General features: G+C 33.3%; 1 long non-coding RNA gene across 4 annotated transcripts in view; it reads right to left on the bottom strand.

Annotated features, from left to right (window-relative positions):
* The window catches only part of LOC141584319 (uncharacterized), a 630894-nt gene that overhangs the window by 300584 nt on the left and 311958 nt on the right, over nt 1-18352 (bottom strand). The window lies entirely within an intron of this gene.

Here is an 18352-nt window from a genome sequence, read left to right on the forward strand (position 1 = left end):
AAATTGACAGTTTCTACTCTTCCAAAATATATGCTTAATAGATGTGTATATGTGTGTGTGTGAGGTGTGAATGAATGTGTGTATGTGTGTGTGTGTGTGTGTGTGTAGGTATATATATCTGTATATGCATGCATAAATATTTTCTAAAACTTATCTCTTGCTGCAGATGTGAATATAATTAAGTGAATGAAACTTGCTTTATTCAGTAGCCTCAAAAGGGAATGACAAATGTCTTAAATTAGATTAAACTTTAATCTTTAATCATGATGAACAATGCCATTACTCTGTCTCATAGAAAAACTCTGTTATAGTAGAAGATTTAATTATTCAACTTTAATGGCTAATTATAAGCTTCAAAATTTACATTTTTTATTTCAAAAATGACAAATAAGACAATCAGCAGACAGGACAAGTTTGGGTTTGTTACAATGCATATAAATGCTACTGAACTGCCTATTTATCTCTTAGTTTAATTGTGTGTTTATTCAGTGCATGATGTGGTGTGCTGTTTAGCCCAAATCATTATGACCCTTGTCTTTACTCCAATTCTGCTTTATAATTATCACCAGCAACATGGTAAAAGATCTCAGATATGCACCAGTTTTAAAAATAATAAACAAGAAGGGCAAAGATTTTGTGATTTAAAGATAAGTTTAAATACTGGCTTTTTTCATTAGAAATGTCTACAGGGAAGTAAAAACATACACGATGTATAATAATTTACCTGAACTTTAGCTAATAACTCCCTTTGAGCCAAATCCAGATTTTCTGATATAGTAGAGCCAGTGCATTTATTGATTCATTCAAGCACTTGCTTTCAAAATTAATTATATTACTATTTATTGAGCACATACCATATGCTGATACTTGACTGGTTCTGAGGAGAAGTGGTGATCAAATAATATTAGATTTCCATTCTCTTAATGTTTAATGTCTTTTCAAAAAGACAGCAAATAATTATGCAGAGTAGCTGCAATTGTGGTAAGTACCCTGAAGGATAAATACTACGTGATATGAAAGCACTGAACAAGTCCGGCAGGACAAGACCCGGCGGGGAAAAGCATTCTTAGTGTGGGAGAAAAAAAAATGCTTCTGCTACATTGTCTCAAGAGACTTTAACCTGGCTCAAGGGAACTGACATTTGATGCGAGTAAAATTCATAAGTTTATTTTTGTTCTTTCACTATGTTTCCCTAAACCTGATTTGAAAACCATGCCAGCTTTTAAGGTAATAAGAAGTAGGACTTAAGCCAAAAATAAATATTGTTCTTAATGAACGCACTATCATTTTTATGCTCTTGTATTTAAAATGTGTTACATAGGAATGTTACTTATGGAATTCAAAATTTATCTAGTAATTCCTTGTGGGGTTTTATTTTGTAGAGCATGCGAAGGAGTAAATAATTCATTCAAGGCCTTTTGCATAATACAGTGTTAAATATAAGACCCTAATCAGAATAAACTTTTCCCACATTTTGACAATGAAGTGAAAAGTATTTTAAGACGTATAAAATGCTAAACTACAACAGTATGAGAATGACAATATGCTATCTTCTCAACAAAACAGTATATGTAATTTCCTTCTAAAAATAACTGGTAGCTAAACTTTAAAACACTGTAAGTAGCAAGGGATTAAGGTGTGGAGGAAGCTTGATTTAGGAGAATGGAAACAAGAATTATTAGAATTCAATTCTTGAAAACACTTCCAGATTGAAAACATCTGAACGTCCTTGATGAACTGCTCTCAGACTGATTTTCACAAAATCATTTACAGGATCCTGACATAGCTGAAGAAATGTTTGAAACCACTGAATTGACATGTCCCCTCTAACTCAGACTCTAGCATTATATGATTTTATATATAATAGGAATAAAAAACTATTAGAATATATATATATATATATACACACACACACACATATATGTGTATATATGTACATATATGTGCTATAAAGATATATGTATACATCAGTATATACATAAGTTTACATTATATATACATATATTCCAATGTATACAATATTTTATATATAATATTATATATGTAATAACATATACACACATATATCTATATGTTCAGGTGTAGTAACAGCCATAAAAATTACAGCTGTTTTGCTGACTTTTAGAAAAACATCTTTTTACGTCTTTTATTGGTTATGGAAGGCAAGATATATTTACAAAACTTTGAAAGGAGTTTGACCAAAAAAGAAATATTAAGAAGGAAAGATGAATAAAATAACATGTTGTAGTCATCACAGATCAAGTATTAACTTTATAATATTTAGAGCATATAGATATCTAGGTTGAATTATAAAATATATAAGACACTGACTTAAGATAACAGAAAACTTAGATAATCAGACCAAAATATCTAATAACAAAAACGAGAAAATCTAGACATTTAATAGAATCTGCCAGAAGTTATCAAAGACTGACACTGTGGTGAGAAAGAGCAGGCCAAGAAGTAGGCCTGACATTTCTACTTATTGGTATAGAAACCAAGTGATAAACTGGGCAGCATTTTTTAGTTTCATGGATCTAAGCCACAAAAGTTGAAGCACAGGGCTCATGAAGAATGTGATGTCTAGCAACCCACCTTCTATGTGTAGTGGTAAGGCAAAAAACAGTGCTCAATAAATAAACAATAATTTAGTATGCAACAGTCCTTGCACAAACCATAGCTAAACTTCAAATCATCTGGATCTACTCCAAAATTTTAAGCATTGAAATTGAATTATAATGATACCACATTGTTAGTGGTGTCAGTGCCAAACAAACTAAACCCTTCCTGGAGCAAAGTAATATTGTTCTTACTCTAGAAAATCTAATTCTGTTCAAACAAACTATTCAGTACAAAATTAAAAATTTGAGCCATGAATATAACAAGCAACATGATATAAAATCAGCAAAACAACTAACAGTGGAAGCAGTGGCTCCAGAAATTAAAATAATCAGAGAGAGATTTTAACATAAGGTTATCAGTATGTTAGGGAGATAAAAATTAGGGCAGAAAATTAAAGCACACAGCTGGAATTGGAGCACAGTGGAAAAAAGCCAAACATATAGAAATGAAAAATATAGTAACTGAAATTATGAAGGTAGTAAGTGAGATCACAGCATTGATAAGATAATTATGAAACTCAAAAATAAAATTAGAAGAAAATAAGTAGAAGCAAAAGCACAAAGAAGCAAAAAAGATGAAATAAAGAAAGAGCCACATGGCAAAAATATCTAACATACATATAATTGGCATTCCAGCAAAAAAAGGAAAGAAAGAGAGTAGAATCAATATACAAAGTTGTGACTAAATATTTTCAAATTTAATAAAACATCAAGCTACACATTTGGCAAGCATATTCTAGAAATTTAACTACAGGTTCGATAAATTCATACTTAGAAATATCATATAAAATGTACAGAAAACCAAAGACAACAACAACAACAACAACAACAACAACAAAACAATACTCAAACTAACCAGAAAAACAGAGATAGATTACAAAGAGTAATGTACAAGTGACTTTTATGTGAAAAATCGAAGCCAAATACAATGGCATGACACATTCCTAGTGGTGAAAGAAAATAATTACCAGAAGAAAATGCCATACTAATAAAAATACATTTTAAGAAATAAAGAGGAAGAAAGAAATATTCTGTTCAAAAACTCAAGAACAATATATTATAGTACAGACATTGTACTAAAAGAAATATCATAATAAAGATATTCTTCATCCAAAACAAATTTTAAATGTTATGCAAAGTTAAAGATTCGGGAAAGAATAAAAAGAAACAAAAAATAATGGTAAATGTGTGATAAACATAAATAAATACTGACCGGATAAAATAATATTTATAATAGAATATTAATGATAGAGTATTCATTAGTATTAAAAATAAATTTAAAATCATAAAAGTAGTAAATAAAACTAAAACATTATAAGGTTTTAGTGTTAGCTGAAAAAGGAAAGTGTTGACAATGAATGTTAGATTTTAATTAACCAAGGACATGTAATCTGTATCAGCACTAAAATAATAATAAAATAATGTATTATTTATAAAGTAAAAAGGAAAGCAAATTATTAATAAAAAATACAGAATCCTCCTAAAAGAAGTTAAGAACACCATGAACATTGATTATAAAACTGTCAGAAATAGAAAGTACTCACTAACATGGTAAATATTAGCATTTTACTGATTACTAGTATTAGCAATCACACTGAAAGTAATTGCTTTGGACAATAGGTGGATTTTACAAATAACATTATGTTCTGGAAATAAAGCTATATTTTATGTGTAAGAGATACTTGTAAATTATAAGTAAACTGAAGAATATAGAAGACATACCATACAAATATGAACTAAAATAAAGGTGATTCAGCTATAGTAATATTGGTCGGGGGAGACACTTTAAGAAAAAGGAGTATCAGTGGTAAATAGAGACAATTAAAATATTTACAGATTTCACTCACACTGAAAATATACGAGTTTTAAATTCTAAATTTTTAATACATGAATTAAATGACACAAATATAACACATATATGATTTTACATGTGTGTGTGTAATTTACAAACTGCTTGTATGGTAAAAACTAAATCAAGAATCTTACTAGAAATTTCTAAGATGCTTCTATCTATAACTCATAAAAGGGGAAGATAATAACTCAGTAAATATTTAGAATATTTGAGCAATAAGATTAAAACAATATTTGAACAAAACTGCTTAAAGGCTACATGGAATATAGTTGGAAAATTATGGAATCTGCATTATTTTCAAGCACATATTAAATATGTTTAAATGTTGAACATTTGCTGAAATTTAAGGCAAGTCTTCAAGAATGTTCAAAGGGTTGAAATCACAGTTTATATACTCATGATAATAAAATTAAGTTAGCAACTAATAATAATAAAAATAATTATAATTTATGAGTCAGAGATATAATAAAAACTAGGAAAAATCTAATGATCAAAATAATTTTACATATTTAAATGCTATTATATAAAAATGTGTACTTTAAAACACCTGTGTCAGAAAATAAGATAGCCTTGAAATTAATGATCTTGTCATTCATTTCAAAAACTTTAATAAAAAGACACATTAAATGTAAAAATGAAGAAAATAATACAGAAAACTACAGAACATAATTTTTAGAAAACAAATATACACTAGAGAATAAATAAACCAGAAGACATTTTTTGACAAAATAAATAAAGCTATTTTAAGATTTTTCAAGAAAATATAAATGATATTCTCTCTTGCTTCAAATATAAAGAATAATTGATAGATAAGTAGCTAGATTAACAAAGATAAAAAGAGAAGCTTCAAGTGAACACAGTCAAAAATAATAAAGGTGACATTACAACACATATCACAGAAATACAAAAGATAATCAGCATAAAGTTTCAGGATACAAAATTACCATACAAATACTACTTACATTTCTGTAAATCAACAACGTTCAAGTTGAGAACAAAATTGAGAATTCATTGCATTTACAACCACACACACAAACACAGAAAAAACAAAACATAGGAAAACATTTAACCAAGGAGGTGAACAATGTCTATAAAACAACAACAAACACAGATGAAAGAAATTATAGATGATACAAACAAATGGATAAACATACCATGCTCATGAATAGGAAGAATCAATATTGTTAAAATGATCACATTGCCCAAAGCAATCTGTAAATTCAACACAATTTCTATCAAATTACTAACAATTTTGCACAGAATTAGAAAGAACAATTTTAAAATCCATATGGAACTGAAAAAAAGCTTGAATATCCATAGCAATTGTAAGCAAAAAGAACAAAGCTAGAGGCATCACATCACCTGACTTAAAACTACACAATAAGGCTATAGTAACCAAAACAGTATGGTACTGGTACAAAAAAAGACACATAGATAAATGGGACAGAATGGACAACCGAGAAATAAAGACACATACCTAAAACGAACTGATTTTCAAGAAGTCAAACAAAGGAAACAGTGGGAAAGGACACTATATTCAACGAATGGTACTGGGAAAACTTGCTAGCCAAATGCAGAAGAATGAAATTGGACCTCTATCTTTCATCATATACCAAAATTAACTCAAGATGGATTAAATACTTAAATTTAAGACCTGAAACTGTAAAAAAATCCTAGAATAAAGCCAAGGAAAAACTTTTGGACATTGGACTAGGGAAAGAATTTATGACTAAGTCCTCAAAAGGAAATAACAAAAAGAAAAATGGACACATGGGACTTAAACTACAAAGCTTCTGCACAGCAAAATAAATAATCAACAAAGTAAACAGATTACATACAGAAGAGAATAATCTAAAGGGAGACAATATTTGCGAACTATGCATCTGACAAAGGGCTAATATCAAGAATCTAAAAGGAACTCAAACAACTCAACAAAAAAAGTTAAATAACCCTGTTTTAAAGTGGGGAGAAAATATGAATAGACATTTTTCAAAAGAAGACACCTACAACTATCTGATCTTCAACAAGACTGACAAAAAGAAGCAATAAGAAAAGGATTCCCTGTTTAATATGTGGTGTTGGGAGAACTGGCTAGCCATACACACAGAGTTGAAACTGGATCCCTTTCCTATACCATGTAGAAAAATAAACTCAAAATGGATTAAAAACTTAAATGTAAAACCCAAAATTATAAAAACCTAGAAGAAAACCTAGGCAATACCATTCAGGGCATAGGCATGGGCAAAGATTTCATGGTGAAGACAGTAGAAGCAATTGCAACAAAAGAAAAAATTGACAAATTAGATCTGATTAAACTAAAGAACTTCTGTACAGCAAAAGAAACTATCAAAAGAGTAAACAGAAAACCTACAGAATGAGAGAAAAATTTTGCAATGTATCCATCTGACAAACGTTTAATAGCCAGCATCTATAAGAAACTTAAATAAATTTACAAGATAAAAACAAACAACTCCATTATAAAGTGGGCAAAGGATATGAACTGACACTTCTCAAAAGAAGATATTGATGCAGCTAACAAACATATGAACAAAAGTTCACATCACTGGTCATAAAAGAAATGCAAACCAAAACCACAGTGAGATACTATCTCCCAGTCTGAATGGCTATTATTAAAAAGTTAAAAAACAGTGAATGCTGGCAAGTTTGTGGAGAAAAAAGAACACTTTTACACTGTTGCTGGAAGTATAAATTAGTTCAACCATTGTGGAAGATAGTGTGATTCCTCAAAGACCTAGAGGCAAAAATACCATTTAACCCAGCAATCCCATTGCTGGGTATATACTCAAAGGAATACAAATTGTTCTATTATAAAGATACATGCACGCATGTATTTACTGCAGCACTACTCACAATAGCAGAGACATGGAATCAACCTAAATACCCATCAGTGGTAGACTGGATTAAGAAAATGTGTTACATATACACTATAAAATACTATGCAAACATAAAAGTGAACGTGATCATGTCTTTTGCAGGGCCATGGATGGAGCTGGAAGCCATTATCTTCATCAAACTAATGCAGAATCAGAACACCAAATACCATGTTCTCACTTATAAATGGGAGCTGAATGATGAGAACACATGGACACATAGGGGGAACAATACACATCAGGGCCTGTCATGGGGTGGGAATGGGAGAAGGGAGAGGATCAGGAAAAATAGCTAATGGAAGCTGCATTTAATATGTAGGTGATGTAATGACCTGTGCAGCAAACCACAATGGTACACATTTACCTATGCAACAAACCTGCACATCCTGCGCATGTACCCCACAACTTAAAAGTTAGAAATTTTTTAAAAGAATAAAATCATGTCATTTGCAGCAAGATGGATGAAGCTGTGTGTCATTATCCTTAGAGAAATGATTCAGAAGCAGAAAGTTAAAGGTTGCCTGTTCTCACTTATAAGTTGGATCTAAACAATAGGTACACACAGATTTATAGAGTGGAATAACATATGCGAAGATTTCAAAAGATGGAAGGATGGGAGGGAGGTGAGAACTGAAATACTTCTTATTGGGTACAATGTACATTATTCTGGTGATGGGTGCTCAAAAAGCCCAGATTTTACTACTACCTAATATTTCCATGTAACACAACTGCACTTGTGCCTCAGATTCATGAAAATTAAAAACAAATAAATCAAAAAAAGTCAATGTCGTTTCTACATTCTAGTAACGAAAATGTAGAATTTGTATAGTGTGTGTAAATGAAATCATAGAGTGCATAACTATTATTTTGTGTGTAGTAGCTTTCACTTGCTGTTATGTTTATATGATCACATCATGCATGTGGCTGCAGTTCGTCCATACTGCATTATATAAATATCTAAAAAATATTTTCATATTCTACTGTTATTTGGGTTTTCTATTTTATGACTTGTGAAAAATTCCATTATGAACATTCCTTTATATAGTTCTTAGTATCCTACCTGGTAAATACCACAAATGGAGCATTAACCAATGGGTACATGTGAACATAAAGATGGAAACAATAGAACTGGGGACTCCAAAAGTAAGGAGTGTGGAAGTGGGGTGAGAGCTGAAAAGTAGGATCTCTTACATACAATGTTCACTGCTGGGATAATGGGTACACTAGAAGCCCGATCCCTATCAGTACGCACTATACCCATGTAAGAAACATCTACATGTACTCCCTGAATCCAAAATAAGTAAAATTATACTCAATTTTACAAAGAAGAATAGAGTGATTAAGTATGGCCATGGATTCAAGAATAGACAAAATTTTAAAACCTAGTGAGAATACTCATGCATATAATGATATATGATTTAAAGCAAAGGTGGCAGAGCTGAGCAGAGGAGGAAGAACAAGCAGACCGTTTTCAAAAACTCATGCTTGGACATTTAGAAATCTGTCTAGAAAAAAAAAAGATTGGAAGCTACTTCATATCACTCAGATAACAACAAATTCATGCACATTATAGACTCTTATGTGAAGCGTTAGAACATAATGCTTTTAGAAGATAAAATAAGCAAATATCTTCATGTCATGATTCCAGAGAAACATTTATTAAACCGGACAAAAAGCATGCTAACAATCAAGGGAAAATCTTTCCAATTTGGGTACATTCAAATTACTAACTTTTAAAAAGAACAACAGTGAGAGAGTGAGAAGGCAAGCCACATATCAAGAAAAAAATATAACCCTGTAACTGAAAATGAGTTTGTATCCATATTTTGTAAAGAACTACAAATCAATAAGAAAAACATAAAAGGCAGATTTTCCAATAAGAGAGAGAGAGAGAAGACTTGAACAGGCACTTTATATAAACGGATACTGAATAGCTCGTAAATATGAAAATGTAACCATCTCAAGAGAAGTAAGAAAAATACACATTAAAACCACTGCCCGCTAAACAGATACAATGAAAAAGACCAATAATACCAACTGCTGTCAAGGAGTAAAGCTACAGGAACTTACATGTACTGATGATGAGACAACTCTTTGGGAAAGAATTTGGTATTGTTTACTAAAGTTTAATAAGCTTTACCCATGCATTCTCTACGACCAAGCTATTTTGCTTCTATACTGCATTATACAAATATATTAAAATCATATATTTATTCAGCATGACACTCTCTTTTAAGCAGTAATCATTAGAATTACATATCACAGAAGATTAAAACTATGAAATCATAGAAACATTTTATTCTGAATAGTTACTAAATGTGTATTTACTTGGTAAATGTTCCCTACCACTAAGAATATTTTATAATTATGTCTGTGCAAGAGAGTGTAGGAGGCATTCTTTTGAATTAAGTGTCGCTCTGCAAGACCCCATTTATAGAATGGAAGCTTGCAGATTACTGTTTTGCTAATCTCCCAAATCTATAATTCTGTATTCAATAAATGCTAGTTTTACACTCCTTTGCTCCAGGTACTTAAATAATCGCTTAAGCTTTCACTACATGTGAGTTGACAAAACTCACCACTTTGCAGTGTATTGTGCCTAGCTAAGGACGCCTGTAGCTGAAAATATCTGCGAGTAATTCTCCTGCCAGATAACAGCAATTGCTGGTATTGCCTTTCCATACTAATGTGGGAGCAGCTTGTGTTACAGGCTAGTGATACTGTGGTATTTTAAAAAATGTATTCTTTCTTTAATCTCATGCTCTTTGCTTTTGCTCTTATTCCTAAAATTCTAAAATGGACTATGGCAGTTAGCTGCTAGTTGTAGTCCCTAACCTCAGCTGCTTTAGTCACTTTAGATAGTGACTAGTCACTTTACCAAGGAAGAAAACCTTTTTGTGATCTTCACATTATGAAGCATGTTTTCAATAATGTTTTTCTAAAAAAGGATGGGAGAATACATCTTACAAAGACGTAACACAGGAAAGACCAGATGTCAAGAAAAATAATAACAATCTGATTACTAAAGGTTTCTATAAATATTTGACTGTCTTAATTAATCCTCCACCCTCACTCTCCAAAATTTAAGCTAAGGGGCAGATAAAGTTTTTTAGAGGCCGAAGTACTAAAGAGTGGAAATTTTCATCTGACCTCAGTGTACAAAAATGTCTTCTGGATTTTTCCCTCCGATTTACAATGTCTATGTTTAGAAATCTGGCTGTGGAATGACTTTGCAAAATAGCACTCTGAAAAATCACATAGTCAGTGCTTAGGCAATTCACACTGGCTCTTATCTAGGACAAGTGTTTAAGGTTTGTTTTTTTTTTTCTTAATTCAAAGTCATTTTTCTAGGTTGAAAGCACTCTTTAGTCTCCATAGTAATCTTTTGACTACTCAATAACATAATCTTAAATAACTTCATGTTTGTTCTGAAATAAAAGATCCTGCTGTCTTTCTTATTACTTGAACACTTGGAAGAAATGGAAAAAAATGTTCCAGAATACTTCCATGATTCTATGACTAAAGGATGAAAGCTCTTCGACAAAAATTCCCGCTTCTCATGTCAGGGCTCTGCGGGAAAAGAAAAAAATCTGGGAACAAGTTCTAATGGATATCATGGCCCTTTTTCTGAAAACAGTTTAATATCCAAAGTAGAATAGGGAGTAGCCTACCTAATATTAATATTTGATATACAAATAAATTATACACATGCTTTATATTCATTCATATATCTACGTTATATATATATACATTTATATATATATATATATATATATATATATACTTTATATTGAGAATATGTAACCACTATGTAAGCACAGTATATAAAACATTTTGCAAGTATATTAATTATACATTTGCAATTATATTAAGGACTAGGAAGGACTAAACTCTAGAAGTTTACCGAGATAAATTGAAGCAAACATGCAGGTGAACATTTTTTTGTACTCTTATTAATATGAAGAGATCATTACCTGCCATGCCTCATAATAATAAATCCCATATGTAAGTGTTTGTATTAGACCTACAAGTCTCTTGAAGCCTGACTCATGCATAACAGGGATCTTGATTGATAATGTGAAAGGAAAATAAATTCTTAGGACCCCAAACTTACTATGCCAAAGGGAAAAGTTAATCTTGGGAACTGAGTCACACAAAAATTGCCTTCATTTTGTTCCCAAAGCCATAACTGTAATTCACGTACTTACTTGTATTATGTAATATCTAGATTTACCGAGAACAAGACTAATGCATAATTGACATTTCCTCTACCCACCTCATTTCACTTGTAAAATGCAGACTCACTGAGCACTAATCAGAGCCTCACAAGAAAATAACCGCTTGCCTCGCTGTCTACCCTCCCTTCTTTATTTTTTCTTTCTTCTTTCTCATGTGTTCTTTCCCTTTAAATATCAAAGGTTCCATAATCCTCTTAGAAAAAGGCATAGGACACACATCTTATATTGATTTGTGTTTCTTTTTCCTGGGTTTGTTCTTAATATTGGCAAAATACACCTCTAAATCGATTGAGATGTGCCTCAGTCACTTTTTGGTTTACGATAAGGAGACTAATGTCTTTAGTTAATGACAGGGAGGAAACCACAGCTCAGTGGTGAGGGAATAGCAAGACGGTAAATTCTAATGGTGCTAGCTTCAAAGTAGCAGTGGCTCTTTCTAGCAAAGAAAGATAAAATAATAGTTTCCAAAAAAAGCAGCTCGCAAAGAGGCTGTTGACTCAAACTGTTACCTTAGAATACTTCATTCTGAGAATGCAGTCTTCATGAGATAGCCAAGTTTAGTTAAGATTTGAAGTTAGAAAAGATATTCAGAAAGGAGGATGAACATACAGGGCTGATCACTCATTTGCAATTTTGAGAACACAGACTTGGATAGCACAGGAGAAGTGCACAGATCAGTGCACCATAAAGGTAAGACTTCCGCTGATAATAGTGACTACAAAAATTCACCAGAGCCTAAATTAAATGAGCACGGGGCCACATTGGAGTTTGTCCTGATAAGCCTCTATAGTGATTGCAAAAATGTACCAGAGCCTAAATGAAATGAGCGCAAGCCCATGTTGGAGTTTGTTCTGATAGTCTCTTAGAGGACAGTGGGCATTCATTCTAGTAAGAGTAAGGTGGCATCTGTAAGATGGCTTATGAGGCAGTTCCTCCCTGACACAGTGTATCTCACAATGACTGGAAATAGGATGGGGGATGAAAGTCAATAAATAAACTGGTGTTTACAGATAGACAAGCTCAAGAGAGCACTACTAACAAAATTACGGGGCATAAACAAACCTGGCAGCATCCAGAGACTTCAAATAGTTAGGTATGGCTGCAGTGAAGCCAGTAGAGAGGGTTCCTTTGAGAGACAGAGCTAGAGATTGTCAGAAGTGGCCATGAAGGGCCTTGTTGGTCACATCAAGACAATTTTTCTGAAACAGTGGTCTAAAGGCCACTTCCACCTAAAGCACCTTGAGTTCTTATTAAATATGCAAACTTTCAATTCCATCTCCATTCTTAATAAATAATAATTTCTGAAAAACATGGCCTGTAAATTGGCCCCTTACACGGAAACAAGGGAGTATTACAAAGGCTACCTAAAAGCACATTTTTTGGCATGTAATTTCACAGGCAAAGGGAGAAAATGAAAAGTGTTTGGAAGAGGAGTATCATCATCATCATCCTATTTTTATAATTCTATATGAAAAAGTACATGGTGTACATGTAAAACTATTGACTTTTAATGGACTTTATAAGTTTTAATTTAAAATAAAATGTAGGCATGGATACTTTTATTACATTTTGCTTTTACCAACTATTTTATCTTACTCATTCTAAATATGCCAAATATGAAAATACTGATAGTAACTGGCTGTGAAGTTGAGATTATTAGTGATCTCCTTTTTCATTATATTTGGTATTTTCTCCACCTGCTTATGAAATTATCTTACTTAAATAATAGAATAAATATTTTATATGTGATAAAAATTAAAGAAAAAGCAAAATGTTTTTAATCTAATGTAAGCAAATGCTGGATCAGCTACATTCAAATAAGAGTGAGATAGTAAAGATGAAAAATTATTGAATGAAAAAAGTAAGGTCATTTTACATAAATGAAACTAAAGTCTAAAAATTTTAAGGGCAATTAAATCACATTACATAAAGGAAATTAATAAGAAAGTTATAGAAATATATTTGTTGTAGGTAACACTTTAATATAATGTTCTATAGATTACAAAAATGAAAATTTAAATAAGACAAAATTTAATTAAAAGAATTAATCAGCTGGGCGCGGTGGCTCACGTCTGTAATCCCAGCACTTTAGGAGGCCGAGGCGAGTGGATCACGAGGTCAAGAGATCGAGACCATCCTGGTCAACATGGTGAAACCCCGTCTCTACTAAAAATACAAAAAATTAGCTGGGCATGGTGGCGCATGCCTGAAATCCCAGCTAATCAGGAGGCTGAGGCAGGAGAATTGCCTGAACCCAGGAGGTGGAGGTTGTGGTGAGCCGAGATCGTGCCACTGCACTCCAGCCGCCTGGCTAATGAGAGTGAAACTCTGTCTCAAAAAAAAAAAAAAAAAAAAACCAGAAAAAAAAAAAGAATTAATCAATATAGTGAATGTTTTCCTCTACAAATAGAGTTTTTCCATTTCCTTAGGCCACCAAGGTATTGATCATTTGTTTGTGAACTCTATCATTTAGAGTCTTGGCAGGAAACAAATTGCACACAAATGATGGCTAATTTGAAAACAGTTTTTAAAATAGGCTGTTTACAAAGAAAAGGTTAAGATACAGAGAAACTACAGGGAGGATGCAACATCCAGGAGCTAGTTCTAGATTCCTGAAAAGGTGAGGGAAGGGAGCCTGCAAAACCCTGAAGGAACTACCAGAAAATATTGTAACCTTCAAAAACGGGAAGGAGCCAAGGGAATAAATACCTTAATCACTATCTTTCATTTCTTTTGTCTCCAGAGGAGCTTACTCCTTGCTCGTCTGTGACTGAAGACAGTCAGCAGCCAGTGGGCTCAGAGGACCGACCATGGGTTAGGACCATACAAACCAGCCTCCTGTGAGACATGTAATGTAGAAAAGTGTGCAGATTTGATCTGTGAGCTTAAACAGAAGATAGCAAGCATCATCACAAGGAAAAAATTCCAAGATGAAAATAAAATAGATGAACTTTATTCTCTAATCATAAACATTTCAATTTACTTCTAATTTAGCTAGACTTACTGAACTAGATGAAAATCATTGTCACTCTCATACCAGAACCATAAGGAAAAAAATTGGGTGTAGTATGTAGAAAAAGACTGAATGCATACACATGTTAAAATGATGTCTTGGCTGATCTCCTCCTTCTGTTACTCTGTCAGTGGGAAAACTGAAGAACAAAGCCATCATGTAACTCCCATAACCAGGTTCTGAAACTGGAGACTTCCCCGATTCCCCTGGCAGGACTTGTGACAAGACAAGGGTGCCGCCAGCTTGGTCACCAGCCCTGCAGCTCAAACCCCTAGGGGGAGCATGCAGATGGGCAAGCACAGAAGCCCGTGGGAGTGCTTTTAGGCTCTGACCCCAGTGTCTAGGAGTGGGTGTCTGTGATTCCCCAAGCCCAAGAGGAAGCGCGTTACCAAGCTTTATCAGATTTGTGGTGTGCAAACGGTTTCTGCGTTCATCAGCTCAATGGACCCTCTGCCTTATCGCAAGAACAGGGGGCCGGTGTGACAGCTTTCTCTGAGTCCTTCCCCAGTGTACCAGAAGAACTGAATCATGTGTGAGCTAGAAGGTTGAGTGCAAGGTTTTATTGAGTGGTGGAGGTGGCTCTCTGTGAGGTGGACGTGGAGCTGGAATTGGGGACTGCAGTAGGAAGGTGGTCTTCCCCTAGAGTTGGGCCACCCAGTGTCCGGACTCTTCTCCACCTGCTCCCTGCTGAACTCCCCTGGCCCAGTCCCTCATCTTCTTTTTCTCTGCCTCACTGTTCTGCCATGGCTTGGTCTGCTGGTCCCGATGTTCATCTGCTTGTGTTTGTGCCCGCTAAAAGTCTCTGGGTTATATGAGGGCAGGATGGAGGTGTAAATGCCTTCTCTGTCCCCACTATATGTTACCTCTGCAGTAGAAAACATAAAAATATTGATATATTTACTTCTATACCTTGCTAATTAGAGTATGGCTGAATTTATTACCTCAATTATTTCATGTTGCTTAAACAAAACTTAGAGATACTAAAACAATATCAGGGCCATGCAAAGTGGCTCATTCCTATAATCCGAGCACTTTGGGAAGCTGAGGAAGATAAATTGCTTGAGGACAGGAGTTCGACACCGATTGGCCAACATGATGAAACCCCATCTCTACTAAAAATCAAAAAAAAAAAAAAAAAAAGTAGGTAGGCATGTTGTCACGTGCCTGTAATCCCAGCTACTCAGGAGGGTGAAGCACAAGAATCACTTGAACCCAGGAGGCAGAGATTGCAGTTAGCTGAGATCCCACCACTGCACTCCAGCTTGAGCAACAGAATAAGCCTCTGCCTCCAAAAACTAAAACTAAAACTAAAACTAAAATAAAATAAAACAATATCAGGTTAACTATTTTGTGCTTAATACATAGTATTTGCCTGTTATCATAGTGCTTATGAACAACTTTGAAAATTATTCTTTGATTGTCATGAACAAATTTAAAGTTTGTTTTTCTTTCCCCTAAATATGAAATAATCATTAGCCTAAATATGAGATATCACAAATATAATTGAATTTCCTAAATTAGAGCTTGAAGATCAATTATCTGTATAGAGTGTATGAAATTGATCAGGTATAAAACAATAGATGCTGAATTTCTAGAGTTATAATCAATTCCACACCTACATAGTTACATTGCATCTTAAAGACTATTGACAGGCATAACAAAATTTCTAAAAAACATATGTCTGTGGATGGAATGTAGCCTTGAGACCACCAGTTAGAGATATCTACTGGACAGAATAATTTGAAAATGTATTAATGAAAGTTCAAGCAAGTAATTTCAGTCACTTAAAAAGCAAACTCTCTTCCTATAATGGGTAGAAAACTAATAAAAATAATTGCACATGATTTATAAAGTTATGAAAATCATTATATTATTCACAGAAATATGTTATAAAGTCAAGGTTGCATACAAATATAAAATTGCATGCATTACTTCACAAGAAAACTTATAAAATAAAGTAATATTTTAAGACAATAGAAAAGAATCTGTTAATGCTTCCAGAAAAGACAAATAAAAGAAAGGAAGCAGAAATTAATGAGATTCGTTTAGAATTTGAAAAATAAAGAGTGAGAAAATTATTATTTGCCAGTACTATTTGCCTTTTTAAGGTACAAAAGCAATATTCAGTAAAATTTATTAGAAGGAAAAAAATACAGGTAGCTCCCTGGTTACAAAATAAATGTTCACAAATTAAAATGTATTTATATACTGAATAATCTCAGAAAATTTAATGGAAATAAAATACTGTGTGGAAGGGATTTTTTTTTTTTTTTTTTTTTTTTTTTTTTTTTTTTTGAGACAGGATGTCACCCAGGCTGGAGAGCAGCAGCTAGATCATGGCTCATTGCAGTCTCCACCACTGGGCTCAGTGATCCTCCCACCTCAGACTTCCCAGTAGATGGGACTACAGGTGTGCATCACCATGCCCAACTAATTTTTTGTATTTTTTGTACATATAGGGCTTTGCTATGTTGCCGAGGCTGGCCTTGAACGCCCAGGCTCAAGTGAGCCAGCCACCTCTGCCTCCCAAAGTGCTGGGATTACAGTCATAAGCTACTGTCCCCAGCCAAATATTGTATTTTAAAACGCTACCAAGTTATTTAAAATGATTTGTAACCATCTTAACAAGAAATATAGGAAACATATATAAATAACTAAAATATTTGCTACAAAGTCTTAAAGGGACCTATAAAGTGGGAAACAGAGACTTACTTTCTTAAAAATAAAACCATATTATAAAAATTATTCTCAATAAATATTTATAAATATTTAATGTACTTGCAAATAAAATTCCCAAAGATACATGCTTTTACTTACTTTGAAGTCTATCAGGAAGGAATAAACAGAAAAGCAAATACTTTTTTATTTCTGGAACAGTGAAGAATGAGACAATTTTATCTCTTCAAAATATTAAAGTGTAATTTAAAGAAAAAATAATCAGGCTTCTGGTTATAGTGAAGTAAACATATGTATTTTCCTCTGCTTATTTCTAAACTCCTCGAAATAACGTAAAAATGTGTTACGTTTTGTTTTCTTTTGTCACAAAGTTCAGGAAGAAAAGAGACTAGAAGAAGAGAAAATAGAAACAAAATCTGAGATGTTAAAAACAGATGAGTGGTAAATAACTTAGAAGACCCCAGAAAACTGAATCGTAAGCAGGCACTGGAGTAAATTCTATTACATTGCAGAAACGTCTGAAGCCTGAAGATGGATGGCATCATGTAGCTCTGGAAGTATGGGTAAAATTAGGGCTAATGGATCAGTTAAAAGTGCAACTAACAAGTTACACCTCTGAGCACTCACACTGATTCTGAGCAGAGTAGTCCCTCCCATTCATCTCTCTTGCTATGGATGGAGAATTTTTTCTTGTGAAAATCACAGAATTCTGACCTGGGAACCACTAGCACAGTTGAGAGTAAGAGTCCCGCACTTATGGCAAACAGGAGCCTCAGTGAACCTTTACCCACTGAAGTATTAAAACATCTGGTATGATTTCCTCACATACAGCTGCCATAATGTTGGCATTTTATACCTCTAGATAGTTCACTGAAAAATTATTTTTTGGAAAATCTAACCAGCCCAAGAAAAACATTCTATTAAGAAAGATACATCGGGGTCAAAGTAATCCTTCTAAAACTATGTTCCACGGGAGAATTAATCCTTAATTCTTTAGGGCTTCTGTCATACACAAAGAATTAACCTATCTTTTCTCCATTTAGAATGAAACTAGCTATATA

The sequence above is a fragment of the Saimiri boliviensis genome, chromosome 4, assembly GCF_048565385.1.
Source record: "Saimiri boliviensis isolate mSaiBol1 chromosome 4, mSaiBol1.pri, whole genome shotgun sequence".
NCBI classification, from domain to species: Eukaryota; Metazoa; Chordata; class Mammalia; order Primates; family Cebidae; genus Saimiri; species Saimiri boliviensis.